Here is a 12,034-nt window from a genome sequence, read left to right as displayed (position 1 = left end):
CTGTTTCCGCCTTTTTCCCTGCATTTTTCCCCCTCCAATGCTGCTCCCATCTTACCTCCAGTGTTTTCTTTCCGCCTCCCAGCTGACCCACCATCCCATCGATCCCTACTTAATGGCAGCGGATGTGTGCAGAGGGGGCGCCCCTGGTGTGCTGAAGGCGCACCAAAGGCAAGCCCGTCTGCGCCCGTCCATGACCCGACTGCAACCAGAGCCAGGGACCCTGGTCCTCCGACCTGCCTCTGCTACGACTCCAGCAACCTCCCTGTTCTCAACCCTGGGCACAGCAACAACTGCCAGCTTTTCATGGCGAGCAACACCCAAGGCCTGATCTCCTGTCTACACTGCTGCTGCATCTTCACTCACCTCTGGACCCCAGTAGCAGCCCTCAGCCTTCCAGACCTCACTGCTCACAAACCTCTCAACTGCATCATCCTCAACGTGCGCTCCCTAAGCAAACACGCAATAGATATCTGGGACATCCTCAACACTTACACGCCCAACATCGCCTTCCTCACAGAAAACTGGAACAACGCCAACTCCACATCTGACATCGCCTTCGCCATTTCAGATGGACACAAGATCCTGTGGATGGACTGCCCCATCCACCCTGGAGGAGGTATCACCATCATCCACAAAAGCACCCTCTGCATGTTGATCACCAGCCCGGACAACACTGATGGAGCTCCTCCGCGTCCAGATCCAGACTCTCTACAGAACCCTCATCTACAGGCCACCCAGCCCCTGTGCTCCTTTCACCAACACCATCACTGACCTCATCGCACCCCAAGCCCTGGCCTCCACAGACTACATCCTACTCGGAGACCTACACCTTTACCTGGACAACCATGACCACCCCAACACCACCTCCCTCCTAGAGAGCCTCACCAACATAGGACTGAAGCAATTAGTCACTACCCCCACTCACACAGTGGGACAAACACTTGACCCCCGTCTTCGCAGAAGGAAACTGTGTCTCCTACAGCCACTCCACAGATCTCCTCTGGACAGACCACCACTGCATCCACTTCTCCTTCAAAAAACCCACGTACACAAGCAGGCCCACCATCTCCCCCGTAGAAGCTGGATCAAAGTCACTGAAGACCAGCTCACCTCCGTGCCCATTAGCAGCACCCCACTACCGACTACACCACCACTGGATCTTGAACTGCGCCGACACACTCGTCCGCCTCAAGAATGCCACAGGACAACATCAAAAAGCAAGCTGGTTTACCCCCACACTACAAGAATCCAAACACTCCTGTCAACGGCTCGAAAAGACATGGAGGAACAACAAAACCTCAGGAAACGACAAATATGAACATTGACGGTGCCATCTTGCTCAGCGAAGGCCTCTGCGAGCGCGTAAGCAGCAACCATTTTAGATACCGCGCCCATTTCGTATACTGCTGGTCCCCTGTGTGTCACTCTGACCTCGCTATCATCCCCCGCGCTCTGACTAAGCCCGAGCACACATACTGGGGTCATAAAACCATGTCAGAATGACAGTGCCCCGGAGTCACTTCCGCGCCAAACCCACTAAGCGCACGGGCAGGCCCCTTTGATAACCTCCTCCACTGCACCTGGCTACTCAATCGGGTCCCAGGCACTAACTGACCCCTGCGGAAATAGTTTATTACCTGCATACGACAGAGCTTGCTTGACCAACAAAGGGGCCGGAATTTAATCAGCGACACGACCCCTTAGATCTGACCGATCCCTCATGTTTTAGATCCTGTCGGAATGTCCAGCTGCGAGATAGCGATCCCCTGTAATTTCTGGGTGGAGGGACGATTGCTGCTGGGTTTGTGTGGGAACTAGCTTGAGGCGGGGGTTCCAAGGATGTTTGACCATGCAATAAACTGATGCCAAGAATGTTTGACCATGTAATAAAGTGACCAACCTGTGTATATAAGGCCGAGCCACAAAGATGCAGTTAGAGCACCTCCTGACGATAGCCCCGTTGTCCGATGTGATGTACTCTGCTCTAGAGCAATAAACTTGTTCTTCGCCTTCCAGTTCCCAGCGCCTGCCTCGTTATTTTGATCACTAATCTTAAGGTGAATTAGAGGTGGTTTGCACCAAGCGGCATGGAAAGTCTTGGGAGTCTTGCTGCTTTTCATCAAGAGCAGTCACCACAGAACATCACCAACTCATCAAATCCACAAAGAAGAAATCCCTCCAAGACAGAATTCTCACCAACTCTCATAGCACCAAAGAACTCTTCTCCATCATCAAGGAATTTGCCAACTCCTGCAGCGAAACAACAGACAAGACCTCACAGGACCTCTGCAACAGACTCACCACTTTTTTTCACCTCGAGATTAAGATGATCTACGACAACTTTCAATAACCAAGACCTCTGCACCTCTCCAGTTCTTGCCACTAGCCATACCACCCAACAGGCCTTTCTCACTTGGACCCCACTCATGATAGTGGACACCTTAAAGACCATGAAGAGTATCCACTTTGGAGCGCCATCAGACCCCTGCCCACCACACATCTTCCACAGAGCCACCACTGCCATCGCACCCGAACTACGCTGGACGATCAACTGCTCCTTCAAAACTGTCACATTCCCTGAACACTGAAAACACGCTGAAGTCAACCCCCTCCTGAAGAATCCCTCCACAGGCTCGACAGACCTCAAAAACTTCATGCCCATATCCCGGCTTCAATTCGCAGCCAAGGTCATCAAAAAGGTCATCAACAGTCAACACCCAGCTGGCAAACTTCATTGAAGCTAACAACGTCCTGCCCTAACCCCCAAATATACAGATTCCACAGCAACCACAGCACTGAGGCCACCCTATTCGCCACCACCAACGACATCCACTCCCTCCTCGACCAGGGTCAAACAGCAGCCCTCATCCTCAAAACCTCTCAGCTGCCTTAAACACTGTCTACCACTGCACACTAGCCACCAGACTCCATGACACCGGCATCCACGGAAAGGCCCTTGACTGGATATGCTAATTTCTCACCAGCAGAAATCAGCCAATCAGACTCTCGCTCTAACTCTCTAAACCAACAGAGACAACTGTGGAGTGACCCCGGGATCCTCCCTCAGCCCCACCCTCTTAAACATATACATGCGCCCCCTCGCAACCATCATTAAAAAGCACGAGCTCAGCATCAACTCCTATTCCGACAACACCCAACGTATCCTCTCCCTCACCAATGAACCCAACATCACCAGACACAACTTCCAAGATGGGGATGACAGCTGTCGCCACCTGGATTAAGAAGAACTGCTGGAAATTCAACTTCAAGAAAACAGAAGTCCTCATCCTTGGCTCCTCGCCCTCTGCATGGGATGACTCCGGGTGACCCCCCAACCTCGGAAACCACCTGCCCCGATGGACCACGCTCGAAACCTCAGCATCATACTAGACTCATCGCTCACAATGAACCGCCAGATCAACGCGGTATCCTTGGCCTGCTTCAGCACCCTCCGCATACACCAAAAAAGCTTTCAGATGGATCCCATCCGAATCCAGAAAAACTGTCATGCACACTCTCATCAGTAGCAGACTGGACTACGGCAATGTTCTTCATGCCGAAATCAACAAGAAACTATTTTGCAAACTCGAAACCGTTCAGAACGCCGCAGCCAGACTGATCCTAGACAACCCTCATCTCAGCCAATTCACCCAACAACTCTGCGATCTCCTCTGGCTCCCTATCGAAAGAAGAATAACGTTCAAACTCCCTACTCTCGCATGCAAGGCCCTCTACAACACCAGAGCAACATACCTAAACAATGTCTCTCCTTCCACGCACCCAAAAGACACCCCCGATCAGCTGACCTCTCTCTGGTTACCGTTCCATGCTTCTGAAAGACCAGAACAGGAGGAAAGCCGTTCTCTTACCTCCCAGCAAATACCTGGAACGACCTTCCCCTCTTCCCTCCGCACTGCTTCAGTTCAGGAAGGCCCTCAAGACCTGGTTCTTCGGATGACCCCAGCACTCAATGGAGACCTTGAAACCCTCGTGGGTGAGTAAATGCGCTTTACCAACCCCTGATTGATAGCTTGATTGAACGCTCAGTCTATGTTCTATGCTACCTGCAACAGACAGATGAGACTCTCTGTAGCTAGACCACAATAAAATACCAATTTCCTTCATAAGGGGCAAGCCTTTAGCCCTCCAGCTTCCCTGAATGTAGCACCTTGGTGCATACTGAGGGCCATTTTTATGACCTAGTTACGTCGCTCTTGCACTACACAATGTGGTGCAAGAGCGAAGCAAACCTTGAGTCATATTTCTGAAGCCATGCAAAGCCACTTTGCGTGTCTTTGAGTGGATCCAAAATAAGGAGTAACGCAATGCAGCGCAAATCACTGCATTGCGTTACTCGGCCCTCTGTGGACATTCCATGGGTGTTGCGTGGGTGTTCCCAAGCAACTCCAATAGATTTTGATGCATTACCAGATTTACAAGACCATGTGAAACTGGAAATGCGCAGAGGGAAATGGGTTTATTTCTCCTTGTTTTTCCTCTTTCTCAGTAGCACACATAGAAAGAGGAGAAAGCCTCTCAGGATTATTTTTGTGCAGGAAGGTGCCCCTTCCTGCACTAAAACAATCCGGCCTAAAACACAGGCACCCTTGCACTTTGTAAAAGGGTCCCTGCATTGGTGCTACGCTGTCAAAACTATGCCAGGGCTAGGGAAAAGGACAGTAATATGCCATTTTGGATAAACATGGCACTTTCCTGCCCTTTCCCTGTGACACAGCATATGTGTGCAAGCTTCACTGCATCACTGTCCCTTTTAAACGAAGGACTTCAATTCATCAGGAGCAAAAAGGTGCACAAGAGTAGGTAGGGCATTTGCATTACATGCTTATGGTGCTGCATAGGAAACCCACTAATGTCACTTGTTTTGTATTACAAATCTAGAGAAGGCTTGTAGTTGATTTTCGTTGGTGTGCAAGGATCAAACAGCCGCCAATATTACACAGATACTCGACTCCTATTGTGTACTTGGAAAATGTGGGTTCTACTGATAAAGTTTTTAAAGTGGCAGTGATCAGGTTAACTCCTCCATGGCTTGTCCCAAACCCAGCTGCGAAAGGAGGAGGGTTATACGTGGGTTAGCTACTCCACCATGTAAAAAAATCCTAGCTACAGAAACGCAGACCAAAAGACATCCTAGGCTTGGGCAGAGAGGAATCTCCTTCATGGCGAGCTATGATGCCTTGTGGTGAAAGCCATAGATCACTGGAAGGCACAAAGTTGATCCACTAGCTTTTGACAAAGGCCATCACCATTGGGACATGAAACATGAGGACCATGTACGAGACCGGCAAAACAACCCAAGTGCCAGATGAGATTAAATAAAATCAACCTTGCCCTGCTTCACACTAGTGAAACCAGATGGCCACAGTCTGCACAGAAAAGACTGTCTCCAGAAGGAACTGATGCTGTATTCTGGATGCAAGGAAGAGAATGCCCCACATACTCAGGGAGTAGCACTGATGCTAACGCCAGCAGCCAACAGAGCTCTGATTGGTTGGGAAGCCCACAGTCATAGAATCATCACAGCAATCATCTGAACAAAGAAAATGAGGATCAACATGTTTTCCAGTGATCTACACTTACAAATGACAGCAAAGAAGAGGAAAAAGAAAAGCTTTACAACAGACACAAGTCCATCCTGGGGAATTGCCTTGATAGAGAAATTACCATACTGATGGGGGATCTCAATGCCAAAATTGGAGGAGACAACAGTGGGTATGAAGATGTCATGGGCAATCATGCCATTAGCATTTTTAAAGAGAATGGTGAAAGGCTTGCAGATCTCTGTGCCCTGACCAGTCTGGTGATAGGCATAGTGGATTCCCACACAAAAGAAAACGCAAGGCAACGTTGGTGTCACCAGACTATTCAACCGAGAATCAGATCGGCCATGTCTGTATTGCCAAGAAGTTCAGAAGATCCCTGTAGAAAGTGAGAGTGATGAGAGGAGCGATGTGGCATCAGACCATCACCTTGTTGTGGCCAGGCCAAAGCTAAGGTTGAGGAAAGCATGGATGGAACCAACAAACCAACGTCAGAAATATAACAGCACCCTCCTTATAAATGCACTGAAACGGAGTGGATATTCAGTCACCCTTAGCAATAAGTTTCAAGTCCTGCAAGAATTAGAGGATGACAGGGGCCCAGTAAAAGGCCAGAGGAAGGAGATCAAAGAAACAGTTACATCAACCTGCCCGGAGGTACTGGGTCCCAAGAAACACCAACATAAAGAATGGATTTCCACTGAGATTCTCTGCAAAATCCAATAAAAAAACGAAAGGAAAGCTACAGTTAACACCAACTCAACAAGAGCAGAAAACCTGAAAGTTCAAGGATATTACACCAAAACCAACAGGGAAGCAAAGAGAAGCTAAAGAGCAGACAAGCGATAATTCATTGATGGTCTTGCCACAGACGCCCAGGAAGCAGCAAGTTATGGAAACTTGAAAGAACTCTAGAACATAAGAAGGAACCTCTATGGCAGATACAGCAAGCCAGAAAGACCTGTTACAGACAAAGCTGGGGAGACAATCATGGGAAACGAAGGCCAATAACGAAGATGGGTGGAGCACTTTGAAGAACTGCTAAATAAGCCCGGGCAACAGTCTCCACCAGACATACATCCAAATGAGAATGCCTTGCCAATCAACTGCAGCAGACCAACCAAGGAAGGAATATGGCAAGCCATCAAACATCTCAGAAATGGGAAGGCAGTAGGACCTGACAATATTCCTGCAGAGGCACTGAAGGCAGACATTAAAACATCAGGTGACATGCTCTACACCATGTTTGGAATGATCTGGGAAGAGGAAAACGTGCTGTTAGACTGAAAAGAGGGATATCTGATCAAGATGCCCAAGAAAGGTGACCTGAGTAAATACGCAAACTACAGAGGGATAACTCTTCTATCAACCACAGACAAAGTGTTCACAGAGTCATCCTGAACAGAATGAAGGAACAAGTCTATGCTCAGCTGCGAGACCAGCAAGCTGGCTTCCTCCAAGATAAATCCTGCACAGACCAGATTACACCACTGCGCATCATCATTGAGCAGTTGATGGAATGGAACTCCCCCCTCTACATCATCTTCATTGATTATGAGAAGGCATTCAACAGCCTGGACAGCAAGACCCTTTGGAAACTCTTCCACCATTATAGTGTGTTAAAATAAATCATATGAATTATCAGGAACTCGTACGAGGAAATGACTTGCAAGATAGTTCGTGGAGGACCAGAGACCGCCAGGGTTGTTTGATCTCACCTTTTCTCTTCTTACTAGCCATTGACTGGATCATGAGGACATCCACAGCAAGGTGAAAGAATGGGATCCTGGGGACCCCCTCTCCCCTTCTGTGTTTCTGTTTCTGACCTACAGGGGCATTCATCTCCAGGCTCTCACAAGAAATTTGTTAATGGTTACACCATTGTATAGTCAGGACTTTCTACACCTACTACCATGACAGAAATACAAGGCCTGGCCTTGGCCTCTGTGCAGGCTATTCTAACAACACCCAGTATTAGTGACATGATCCAGAGTGGCCTGATAACACAAGGTGACGACTGGGCTAAACTTTTGATTCTAAAAAGATCACACTCACGCACACAGATACCTGGCGCAAAAACGACAGAGTACTTACGTGGGAACTGTGCTCCCACGTGGCTGATAGTGACCAATACACCCATAATATTCCTCAAAGACAAGACTTTCATGAAAGACTGGTCTCCCATTGCCTGGTGATGCAGAAAGGATTGGCTTATTTTAATAATTAGCATGGCTAAATTCATTGTGACACAATTCTTATTGAGATCCAGACTCTTGAGGAACAGATCAAATCTGTTATCTCAGTGACCTTCTAAGAAAACAGTCTGAAGAAACAAACAAGACCAACAAAGAATTGAAGGACTCAATCCTCATGACGAAAATCACCAAGTTCAAAAATGATCTGACACGCTTCTCATTTGAAAAAGTGTACCCATACACTAGGGACATTTATTTTCCACCAGAATTCAATACCAAGGGAAGAAGATATGGCTCCAACTATTCATCTTCAGGTAGTGATGATTGGTGGAGCAACTCCGACTCAGCTACAAACACTGCACCACAACATAGAGGCTATGGGCGCAATAACAGGACCAATTGGAGGAGTGGTCCACTGAGTCCCCAACAAGTACAATGGTGGCCTCCTACTCCTTGGGGTTATCCTAACCCGCCATTCCAGCCGACTCTTCTACCATACTAGCCTCATCCCCAATTCTTCAGTAACCAGCCTTTTTTAGGGCCTGGCCGAGGACGCTCGAGAGTCAGAAGAAGAAACCAACCAGCACAAGTACACTGGAGCCCACCACCCACCCCGAGGAACACACAGAGCAAGAAGAAACCATCACCTCAGCGAGGCATTAACGCCGAAATAATCTAGTAGTCAACTTCAGTGACTGGGTGCTTACCACTGAAGAACAAACCATGCTCAATCGAGGAATCGGATTCGTTCCGACTTTTGAAGGGGACTCCTTCCAAAACATTGTGAATTAGCACAATTCCTCCGGAAAATCCACTTGCACTTTTCTTCAAGGACAGACATAGCAAAACCACTGAAGCAGTACCTTTTAACACTGGTTTGAGAAACCGCTCAACCTTTAATCTACCAGCTCACCTGGTCCCCGCCCAGATTTTGACTTTTGAGAAAGCGGTAATGACAGAAGTGTCCTCTCTATGCGAATCCAAAAAACATAATTTCCGGGGACCTTCCAAAAAAAGAACAAAAGGCTTTGCAAACATTGGCTGATGATCCCGAGATACGCTCAGGCGAGACTCCTTTGCTCTAATTCCCTGCTTCAACTTCGCGTACCACGAGTCAGTCGGGCTCGTTTGGGGGGCAGGACCTTTTCGGCCAGCACGGCGAAGCTGTGGAACACGCTGCCACCGGCCTTGCAGTGGGCACCTTCCGAAGCAATCTTTACGAGGTTGTTAAAAACCTGGCTTTTCAAGGGATAAGCACCTTTCCTCATTTTCGCTACCTCTCCGCAGCTCACTCAGTGCCGGGATGCCTCTGGTTGAGGTAACTGCACACGCTTTACAAAATTCTGTATTATTAATATTATTATTATTATGATGAATCCATCACTATAAAACAGGCGGACAAGAGAGGTGCCATCGTGATTATGAGTACATTATCATATCGCACAGAATGTCTGCGCCAGCTAGAAGACAGACCCTTCTGTAAACCCGACCAACAGACTCATGCAGGAGATTGCCAATCTCACTGAAGAGGTGAAAGATGAAGGCTGGATTACACCTCAAGAAGCAAGCTATCTTACCACATCACACCCAGTGACGCCTTATTTTTTTATCTTGCCGAAAATGCATAAGGTACAAAAGCCCCCTCCTGGACGACCTATCATTTCCGGCATTGGATCTCTTCTTGAAGCCCTCTCTACCTTTGTCGACCATTTCCTCTGTCCGATTGTGCACGAGATGCTCGCGTATCTTCAGGATAAAAAAGGTATCCTTAGACTGCTATCAGAGACTCCGTTCAATGTCACCAGAGACTTCTTGGTCTCGTTTGACGTTGAGTCACTCTATACTTGCAACCCCCAAGATGAGACATTGGCTGCAGTGTGCTCACTACTTGACAACAGGGACCTTGACACCATCTCACTGGTGCACTTCATCATGGAGAGCGCACAGATAGCCATGAAGGAGAACTTTTTCTGGTTTGAGAACACTCTATATTTGCAGACGTCGGGCACTTCAATGGGCAGCGTTTTTTCGCCCAGTTTGGCTAACCTGTATGTCCATATATTCGAACAGGAGGATGCGCCCGTCAGCGTCCCGGAGGCGGCGGAGCGGCGGGTGGGTTAGGCCTTATAGGGTTTTCTGTTGCTGTCAGGAAGATGCTTTACTATTCAGCGCTGGAACTTCGCTCTCTGCAAAATGTATCCTGTGCCTGTTGGACTGTCTTTCCTGGTCGCTGCAGGGGTAAAAGGCAATGCCCTGGATGTGGGTGGTCACCAGGCTATGCCCCTGCTGCTTCATTGCAGAGGGGTGAGGCTAATGTGAGACATCTTTGCCTGCTCCTGAACACCAGATCAGTGCCCAGACATGCCCTGGAGATTTTTGACCTTCTTGTCACGGAAAAACCATTATGTCTGATGTTGACAGAAACATGGGTTGGGGATCTATCTAACCCTGACATCATGGCAGCTATTCCACCGGAATATAATATTTTTCGGCAAGATAGAGTTAAGGGGAGGGGAGGAGGGGTGGCTTTGGTGGTGAATAAGCTTGTCGCTTGTTCTATCATTCCTATGGAAACTATTTCAGGGTCGGAATCTCTGGCCTTCTCCATTACTCTGGCCCCCCATCAAGCTCTGAAAGGGCTGCTGGTCTATAGGCCCCCTGTACCGGCGGGTTCCTTCTTTGATGAATTACAGGCAGCTATTTCAGGGTTAGCTTTGAGAGCTGAGCACTGCCTGCTGGCGGGAGATTTCAACTTCCATATGGAGGAGGGTGAGGATTCGGATGCTAACAAACTTTCCGATATTACAGCTCCCCTCGGTTTTGTGCCTTTTCTCTCTGGCCCCACACACGAAAAGAGTCACACTCTGGATAAGGTTTTCTCTATGGCTCCCCTAGAGGACATAGAGCTTGTTCCGGTGCTTTGGTCCGATCACAGGCTGGCCAGGTTCTGTGTGCTGGGCAGGGAGAAACTGCCTAGCAATACGCCTAGACAGCATGGATCTGTCTCTAGGCCACTCCATCGGGTGACTCCCGAGAGGCTTGCTCAGGCATCTCTTGAACATCCCTGTCCCCTTTCGGGTGACCTAGAGCGGGATGTAGAGTCTCTGCAGGTGTGGCTGACGGAGAGGCTGAATGACTTAGCCCCTGCGATAGCTCCCCGGGCTACACCTAAGCGGGTTTCTTCTCCGTGGTTCACGGAAGCATTGTCTGCTTCTCGCCGCCAGTGTAAGGTGGCCGAGAGGGCTTGGCGCTCTCAGTACGATCCGGCGGCCAGACTCGCTTACAGGACTGCGATCAAAGTTTATCGCTGTTCCTTTTTAGGTTTTATCTTTTCCTGTTGTGTTATGTTTCTCCTTGTCTTTGCGCCGGGACGCTCCTTGGCTGGAGTAGCTGTGCGCACAATAAATTAATATAACATAACATAACATAATATATCCTTCGTGAGAAAAGGGATATCTGGCCAGGAGGATAGAGGCAGCCTCCAATTCATGTAAGGAGATCTTTACTGTGGTGAGGGAGTTTACGGCCCCCAGATCTAATCTTTCTCAAACCGCCCCCTCTGAGTCGTGGGTTTGTGATCTTGCAAAGTTTTTCACGGACAAGATTACATTGATTCAGGACTCCTTTCCTGAGAGGTTGGTTGAAGTGTGTCCCAGCAGTGGGGATGGGTTAGTTCCATCGCCCACCCTCGACTCTGTCTTGGCTGTTTTTCCGCCTATCTCTACTTCTGTGTCATTGGCACTTTTGGCCAACCTTTAATCGGGGTCGCCGTTAGACCCTTGCCCGGCCAAATTCTTGGCGAAGATGGCGGCTGTGGTTAACCCGCTGGTTAACCCACTTTTGAACCTCTCTCTGAGGGAGGGGGTGGTCCCGCAGACTTGGAAGCGGGCTATGGTGATCCCCCTCCTTAAAAAGCCTGGCCTAGATTCTGAGGTGTTGGCCAATTATAGGCCTATCTCTCTCCTTCCGGCATTGGCCAAAATTACGGAGAAGCACATGCATAGCGTGCTCTCTGCGTTCTTGGAAACCAATGACCTGTTACACTCCTCTCAATCGGCTTCCGCCCCAATTTAAGTACCGAGACGGCGCTTCTGGAGGTGTCTGAGGCCATCAAGGAGGCTCTGGATTCAGGAGGTAAAGCCATGCTTGTCATGCTTGATCTGTCGGCGGCCTTCGACACCGTCCCCCATGAGGGGCTCCTCGCCAGACTTTATAACATCGGTCTGAGGGGAATGGTGTTCAGCTGGTTTACATCTTTTCTAGCTGGCCGTCAACAAA

General features: G+C 48.9%; 1 protein-coding gene across 2 annotated transcripts in view; it reads right to left on the bottom strand.

The window, feature by feature from the left end:
* SLC26A7 (solute carrier family 26 member 7) overlaps positions 1-12,034 on the bottom strand; it is a 577,439-nt gene that overhangs the window by 118,321 nt on the left and 447,084 nt on the right. The window lies entirely within an intron of this gene.

This window comes from Lissotriton vulgaris, chromosome 4_1, assembly GCF_964263255.1.
Source record: "Lissotriton vulgaris chromosome 4_1, aLisVul1.2, whole genome shotgun sequence".
NCBI classification, from domain to species: Eukaryota; Metazoa; Chordata; class Amphibia; order Caudata; family Salamandridae; genus Lissotriton; species Lissotriton vulgaris.
This window is presented reverse-complemented; position numbering and strand designations above follow the sequence as displayed.